Below are 8,282 nucleotides of genomic sequence, written 5' to 3'. Positions count from 1 at the left end.
CAGTGTTATTACCTCACACAGGGGGTGTTATCAATAGTATACAGTGTTATTACCTCACACAGGGGTGTTATCAGTAGTATACAGTGTTATTACCTCACACAGGGGTGTTATCAGTAGTATACAGTGTTATTACCTCACACAGGGGTGTTATCAATAGTATACAGTGTTATTACCTCACACAGGGGGTGTTATCAGTAGTATACCGTGTTATTACCTCACGGCTGTCTAGTGCCAGTGATGACGTCACTGCTGACATCACATGACTGTGCGGTCTGGATTGCATCAGTCCCATCGCTTTCCCTCTCAGGTGTGCGAACTCCGCCCACAAAGTCATGTGACGCTCTGTGAGTTTTGTGATCATCTGATTGGACAGAATTGGTTGCTGTGGGACGACTCTCCCTGCTATCATTTGAGCAATCACTGATCACAATAGGAACCACCGCCTTCCGTCTGACCAATTGGAAGACGGCTCTGCAGTCCTAGGTAAGTCACGTGGTTGTGTTCTGTCAGCACCGCTCATTGCAGGTTCTGCGACAGTGATCGGAGCCAGGAACTCCCGAGAGTGCGCAGCAGGTAACGGCCCCGGGGCCGCCGGCACCCACCGTCCGTGCCCCGGGACCCCCACAGTGTGCTGTGCCCACCCCCCATGTGTCTGGTGCCGGAAATGACGCCCCCCATGTGTCTGGTGCCAGAGATGACGCCCCCCATGTGTCTGGTGCCAGAGATGACGCCCCCCATGTGTCTGGTGCCAGAGATGACACCCCCCCATGTGTCTGGTGCCGGAGATGACGCCCCCCATGTGTCTGGTGCCGGAGATGACGCCCCCCATGTGTCTGGTGCCGGAGATGACGCCCCCCATGTGTCTGGTGCCAGAGATGACGCCCCCCATGTGTCTGGTGCCAGAGATGACGCCCCCCATGTGTCTGGTGCCGGAGATGACGCCCCCCATGTGTCTGGTGCCGGAGATGACGCCCCCCATGTGTCTGGTACCAGAGATGACGCCCCCCATGTGTCTGGTGCCAGAGATGACGCCCCCCCCCATGTGTCTGGTGCCGGAGATGACGCCCCCCATGTGTCTGGTGCCAGAGATGACGCCCCCCATGTGTCTGGTGCCGGAGATGACGCCCCCCATGTGTCTGGTGCCAGAGATGACGCCCCCCCCCATGTGTCTGGTGCCGGAGATGACGCCCCCCATGTGTCTGGTGCCGGAGATGACGCCCCCCATGTGTCTGGTGCCAGAGATGACGCCCCCCCATGTGTCTGGTGCCAGAGATGACGCCCCCCATGTGTCTGGTGCCAGAGATGACGCCCCCCATGTGTCTGGTGCCAGAGATGACGCCCCCCATGTGTCTGGTGCCGGAGATGACGCCCCCCATGTGTCTGGTGCCGGAGATGACGCCCCCCATGTGTCTGGTGCCGGAGATGACGCCCCCCATGTGTCTGGTGCCGGAGATGACGCCCCCCATGTGTCTGGTGCCAGAGATGACGCCCCCCATGTGTCTGGTGCCGGAAATGACGCCCCCCATGTGTCTGGTGCCAGAGATGACGCCCCCCCATGTGTCTGGTGCCAGAGATGACGCCCCCCATGTGTCTGGTGCCGGAGATGACGCCCCCCCATGTGTCTGGTGCCAGAGATGACGCCCCCCATGTGTCTGGTGCCGGAGATGACGCCCCCCATGTGTCTGGTGCCAGAGATGACGCCCCCCATGTGTCTGGTGCCGGAGATGACTCCCCCCATGTGTCTGGTGCCGGAGATGACGCCCCCCATGTGTCTGGTGCCGGAGATGACGCCCCCCATGTGTCTGGTGCCGGAGATGACGCCCCCATGTGTCTGGTGCCAGAGATGACACCCCCCATTTGTCTGGTGCCAGAGATGACGCCCCCCATGTGTCTGGTGCCGGAGATGACGCCCCCCATGTGTCTGGTGCCGGAGATGACACCCCCCATGTGTCTGGTGCCGGAGATGACACCCCCCCCCCCATGTGTCTGGTGCCGGAGATGATCCCCCCCCCCCATGTGTCTGGTACCAGAGATGACACCCCCCCCCCATGTGTCTGGTGCCGGAGATGACGCCCCCCCCCCCATGTGTCTGGTGCCGGAGATGACGCCCCCCATGTGTCTGGTGCCAGAGATGACGCCCCCCATGTGTCTGGTGCCGGAGATGACGTCCCCCATGTGTCTGGTGCCGGAGATGACGTCCCCCATGTGTCTGGTGCCAGAGATGACGCCCCCCATGTGTCTGGTGCCGGAGATGATCCCCCCCCCCATGTGTCTGGTACCAGAGATGACACCCCCCCCCCATGTGTCTGGTGCCGGAGATGACGCCCCCCCCCCCATGTGTCTGGTGCCGGAGATGACGCCCCCCATGTGTCTGGTGCCAGAGATGACGCCCCCCATGTGTCTGGTGCCGGAGATGACGTCCCCCATGTGTCTGGTGCCGGAGATGACGTCCCCCATGTGTCTGGTGCCAGAGATGACGCCCCCCATGTGTCTGGTGCCGGAGATGAAGCCCCCCATGTGTCTGGTACCAGAGATGACGCCCCCCATGTGTCTGGTACCAGAGATGACGCCCCCCATGTGTCTGGTGCCAGAGATGACGCCCCCCCCCATGTGTCTGGTGCCAGAGATGACGCCCCCCCCCATGTGTCTGGTGCCAGAGATGACGCCCCCCATGTGTCTGGTGCCGGAGATGACGCCCCCCCATGTGTCTGGTGCCGGAGATGACGCCCCCCATGTGTCTGGTGCCGGAGATGACGCCCCCCATGTGTCTGGTGCCGGAGATGACGCCCCCCATGTGTCTGGTGCCGGAGATGACGCCCCCCATGTGTCTGGTGCCGGAGATGACGTCCCCCATGTGTCTGGTGCCGGAGATGACGTCCCCCATGTGTCTGGTGCCGGAGATGACGCCCCCCATGTGTCTGGTGCCAGAGATGACGCCCCCCATGTTTCTGGTGCCAGAGATGACGCCCCCCCATGTGTCTGGTGCCGGAGATGTGGGGCGCTTCCCCCTCAGTACCATGTGCTTGGGCCCGGAGGTGATGGGTTCCAGAGTTAGAGTTGACATATGGTACTCCGTCTGCTCATCCTTGTGAGGAGTCATGGTGGCGGGTGTGCCCCTCGTTCTGTTCTTATTACGGTGCCCTCAACGTGGCATCTGTTGGCTCATGGTGATGTGGTGGGTGTGCCCCTCGTCCTGTTATGATCCCCATGCCCTCAGCGCAGCGTCTTTTGGCGCATGGTGATGTGGCGGGTGTGCCCCTCCTCCCTCTCGTCCTGTTATGTTCCCGATGCCCTCAGCGCTGCGTCTCTTGGCCCATGGTGATGTGAGGGGTCTGGTGGTGGGTGTGCCCCTCGTCCTGTTATGTTCCCGGTGCCCTCAACGCTGCGTCTGTTGGCCCATGGTGATGTGACGAGTCTGGTGGTGGGTGTGCCCCTCGTCCTGTTATGACCCCGGTGCCCTCAGCGCTGCGTCTCTTGGCCCATGGTGATGTGACGAGTCTGGTGGTGGGTGTGCCCCTCTTCCTGTTATGTTCCCGATGCCCTCAGCGCTGCGTCTCTTGGCCCATGGTGATGTGAGGAGTCTGGTGGTGGGTGTGCCCCTCGTCCTGTTATGATTCCGATGCCCTCAGCGCTGCGTCTCTTGGCCCATGGTGATGTGACGAGTCTGGTGGTGGGTGTGCCCCTCGTCCTGTTATGATTCCGATGCCCTCAGCGCTGCATCTCTTGGCGCATGGTGATGTGAGGAGTCTGGTGGTGGGTGTGCCCCTCGTCCTGTTATGATCCCGGTGCCCTCAGCGCTGCGTCTGTTGGCCCATGGTGATGTGAGGAGTCTGGTGGTGGGTGTGCCCCTCGTCCTGTTATGATTCCGATGCCCTCAGCGCTGCGTCTCTTGGCCCATGGTGATGTGACGAGTCTGGTGGTGGGTGTGCCCCTCGTCCTGTTATGATTCCGATGCCCTCAGCGCTGCGTCTCTTGGCGCATGGTGATGTGAGGAGTCTGGTGGTGGGTGTGCCCCTCGTCCTGTTATGATCCCGGTGCCCTCAGCGCTGCGTCTGTTGGCCCATGGTGATGTGAGGAGTCTGGTGGTGGGTGTGCCCCTCGTCCTGTTATGATTCCGGTGCCCTCAACGCTGCGTCTGTTGGCCCATGGTGATGTGACGAGTCTGGTGGTGGGTGTGCCCCTCGTCCTGTTATGATTCCGATGCCCTCAGCGCTGCGTCTCTTGGCCCATGGTGATGTGAGGGGTCTGGTGGTGGGTGTGCCCCTCGTCCTGTTATGATTCCGATGCCCTCAGCGCTGCGTCTCTTGGCCCATGGTGATGTGAGGGGTCTGGTGGTGGGTGTGCCCCTCGTTCTGTTATGTTCCCGATGCCCTCAGCGCTGCGTCTGTTGGCCCATGGTGATGTGAGGAGTCATGGTGGTGGGTGTGCCCCTCGTCCTGTTATGACCCCGGTGCCCTCAGCGCTGCGTCTCTTCGCCCATGGTGATGTGAGGGGTCTGGTGGTGGGTGTGCCCCTCGTCCTGTTATGTTCCCGGTGCCCTCAGCGCTGCGTCTGTTGGCCCATGGTGATGTGACGAGTCTGGTGGTGGGTGTGCCCCTCGTCCTGTTATGATTCCGATGCCCTCAGCGCTGCGTCTCTTGGCCCATGGTGATGTGAGGGGTCTGGTGGTGGGTGTGCCCCTCGTTCTGTTATGTTCCCGATGCCCTCAGCGCTGCGTCTGTTGGCCCATGGTGATGTGAGGAGTCATGGTGGTGGGTGTGCCCCTCGTCCTGTTATGACCCCGGTGCCCTCAGCGCTGCGTCTCTTGGCCCATGGTGATGTGAGGGGTCTGGTGGTGGGTGTGCCCCTCGTCCTATTATGTTCCTGGTGCCCTCAGCGCTGCATCTCTTGGCGCATGGTGATGTGAGGAGTCTGGTGGTGGGTGTGCCCCTCTTCCTGTTATGTTCCCGATGCCCTCAGCGCTGCGTCTCTTGGCCCATGGTGATGTGAGGGGTCTGGTGGTGGGTGTGCCCCTCGTTCTGTTATGTTCCCGATGCCCTCAGTGCTGCATCTCTTGGCGCATGGTGATGTGAGGAGTCTGGTGGTGGGTGTGCCCCTCTTCCTGTTATGTTCCCGATGCCCTCAGCGCTGCGTCTCTTGGCCCATGGTGATGTGAGGGGTCTGGTGGTGGGTGTGCCCCTCGTTCTGTTATGTTCCCGATGCCCTCAGCGCTGCGTCTTTTGGCCTATGGTGATGTGAGGAGTCTGGTGGTGGGTGTGCCCCTCGTCCTGTTATGATCCCGGTGCCCTCAACGCTGCGTCTGTTGGCCCATGGTGATGTGTCGAGTCTGGTGGTGGGTGTGCCCCTCGTCCTGTTATGACCCCGGTGCCCTCAGCGCTGCGTCTGTTGGCCCATGGTGATGTGAGGAGTCTGGTGGTGGGTGTGCCCCTCGTCCTGTTATGATTCCGGTGCCCTCAACGCTGCGTCTGTTGGCCCATGGTGATGTGACGAGTCTGGTGTTGGGTGTGCCCCTCGTCCTGTTATGATTCCGATGCCCTCAGCGCTGCGTCTCTTGGCCCATGGTGATGTGAGGGGTCTGGTGGTGGGTGTGCCCCTCGTCCTGTTATGATTCCGATGCCCTCAGCGCTGCGTCTCTTGGCCCATGGTGATGTGAGGGGTCTGGTGGTGGGTGTGCCCCTCGTTCTGTTATGTTCCCGATGCCCTCAGCGCTGCGTCTGTTGGCCCATGGTGATGTGAGGAGTCATGGTGGTGGGTGTGCCCCTCGTCCTGTTATGACCCCGGTGCCCTCAGCGCTGCGTCTCTTCGCCCATGGTGATGTGAGGGGTCTGGTGGTGGGTGTGCCCCTCGTCCTGTTATGATCCCGATGCCCTCAGCGCTGCGTCTGTTGGCCCATGGTGATGTGACGAGTCTGGTGGTGGGTGTGCCCCTCGTCCTGTTATGTTCCCGATGCCCTCAGCGCTGCGTCTCTTGGCCCATGGTGATGTGACGAGTCTGGTGGTGGGTGTGCCCCTCGTCCTGTTATGATTCCGATGCCCTCAGCGCTGCGTCTCTTGGCCCATGGTGATGTGAGGGGTCTGGTGGTGGGTGTGCCCCTCGTTCTGTTATGTTCCCGATGCCCTCAGCGCTGCGTCTGTTGGCCCATGGTGATGTGAGGAGTCATGGTGGTGGGTGTGCCCCTCGTCCTGTTATGACCCCGGTGCCCTCAGCGCTGCGTCTCTTGGCCCATGGTGATGTGAGGGGTCTGGTGGTGGGTGTGCCCCTCGTCCTGTTATGTTCCTGGTGCCCTCAGCGCTGCATCTCTTGGCGCATGGTGATGTGAGGAGTCTGGTGGTGGGTGTGCCCCTCTTCCTGTTATGTTCCCGATGCCCTCAGCGCTGCGTCTCTTGGCCCATGGTGATGTGAGGGGTCTGGTGGTGGGTGTGCCCCTCGTTCTGTTATGTTCCCGATGCCCTCAGTGCTGCATCTCTTGGCGCATGGTGATGTGAGGAGTCTGGTGGTGGGTGTGCCCCTTGTCCTGTTATGTTCCCGATGCCCTCAACGCTGCGTCTGTTGGCCCATGGTGATGTGAGGGGTCTGGTGGTGGGTGTGCCCCTCTTCCTGTTATGTTCCCGATGCCCTCAGCGCTGCGTCTCTTGGCCCATGGTGATGTGAGGGGTCTGGTGGTGGGTGTGCCCCTCGTTCTGTTATGTTCCCGATGCCCTCAGCGCTGCGTCTTTTGGCCTATGGTGATGTGAGGAGTCTGGTGGTGGGTGTGCCCCTCGTCCTGTTATGATCCCGGTGCCCTCAACGCTGCGTCTGTTGGCCCATGGTGATGTGACGAGTCTGGTGGTGGGTGTACCCCTCGTCCTGTTATGACCCCGGTGCCCTCAGCGCTGCGTCTCTTGGCCCATGGTGATGTGACGAGTCTGGTGGTGGGTGTGCCCCTCGTTCTGTTATGTTCCCGATGCCCTCAGCGCTGCGTCTGTTGGCCCATGGTGATGTGAGGGGTCTGGTGGTGGGTGTGCCCCTCGTCCTGTTATGATCCCGGTGCCCTCAGCGCTGCATCTGTTGGCCCATGGTGATGTGAGGAGTCTGGTGGTGGGTGTGCCCCTCGTCCTGTTATGATTCCGATGCCCTCAGCGCTGTGTCTCTTGGCCCATGGTGATGTGACGAGTCTGGTGGTGGGTGTGCCCCTCGTCCTGTTATGATTCCGATGCCCTCAGCGCTGCGTCTCTTGGCCCATGGTGATGTGAGGGGTCTGGTGGTGGGTGTGCCCCTCGTTCTGTTATGTTCCCGATGCCCTCAGCGCTGCGTCTCTTGGCCCATGGTGATGTGACGAGTCTGGTGGTGGGTGTGCCCCTCGTCCTGTTATGTTCCCGATGCCCTCAGCGCTGCGTCTCTTGGCGCATGGTGATGTGACGAGTCTGGTGGTGGGTGTGCCCCTCTTCCTGTTATGATTCCGGTGCCCTCAACGCTGCGTCTCTTGGCCCATGGTGATGTGACGAGTCTGGTGGTGGGTGTGCCCCTCGTCCTGTTATGATTCCGATGCCCTCAGCGCTGCGTCTCTTGGCCCATGGTGATGTGAGGGGTCTGGTGGTGGGTGTGCCCCTCGTCCTGTTATGATTCCGATGCCCTCAGCGCTGCGTCTCTTGGCCCATGGTGATGTGAGGGGTCTGGTGGTGGGTGTGCCCCTCGTTCTGTTATGTTCCCGATGCCCTCAGCGCTGCGTCTGTTGGCCCATGGTGATGTGAGGAGTCATGGTGGTGGGTGTGCCCCTCGTCCTGTTATGACCCCGGTGCCCTCAGCGCTGCGTCTCTTCGCCCATGGTGATGTGAGGGGTCTGGTGGTGGGTGTGCCCCTCGTCCTGTTATGTTCCCGGTGCCCTCAGCGCTGCGTCTGTTGGCCCATGGTGATGTGACGAGTCTGGTGGTGGGTGTGCCCCTCGTCCTGTTATGATTCCGATGCCCTCAGCGCTGCGTCTCTTGGCCCATGGTGATGTGAGGGGTCTGGTGGTGGGTGTGCCCCTCGTTCTGTTATGTTCCCGATGCCCTCAGCGCTGCGTCTGTTGGCCCATGGTGATGTGAGGAGTCATGGTGGTGGGTGTGCCCCTCGTCCTGTTATGACCCCGGTGCCCTCAGCGCTGCGTCTCTTGGCCCATGGTGATGTGAGGGGTCTGGTGGTGGGTGTGCCCCTCGTCCTATTATGTTCCTGGTGCCCTCAGCGCTGCATCTCTTGGCGCATGGTGATGTGAGGAGTCTGGTGGTGGGTGTGCCCCTCTTCCTGTTATGTTCCCGATGCCCTCA

General features: G+C 61.4%; 1 protein-coding gene across 4 annotated transcripts in view; it reads left to right on the top strand.

Moving 5' to 3' along the window:
• The first annotated feature begins 363 nt into the window (after positions 1-363).
• The window catches only part of CBS (cystathionine beta-synthase), a 49,138-nt gene continuing 41,219 nt past the window's right edge, over positions 364-8,282 (top strand). For 2 of the 4 annotated variants that reach the window (XM_069760376.1, XM_069760373.1), the window contains exon 1: positions 490-573. The gene's annotated coding sequence lies outside the window, so the exon portion shown is untranslated. The other 2 variants (XM_069760377.1, XM_069760375.1) reach the window with 2 other exon arrangements.

The sequence above is a fragment of the Ranitomeya imitator genome, chromosome 3, assembly GCF_032444005.1.
Source record: "Ranitomeya imitator isolate aRanImi1 chromosome 3, aRanImi1.pri, whole genome shotgun sequence".
Classification (NCBI taxonomy): domain Eukaryota; kingdom Metazoa; phylum Chordata; class Amphibia; order Anura; family Dendrobatidae; genus Ranitomeya; species Ranitomeya imitator.
The sequence above is the reverse complement of the archived record's forward strand: the minus strand, read 5'-3'. Positions and strand labels throughout refer to the sequence as shown.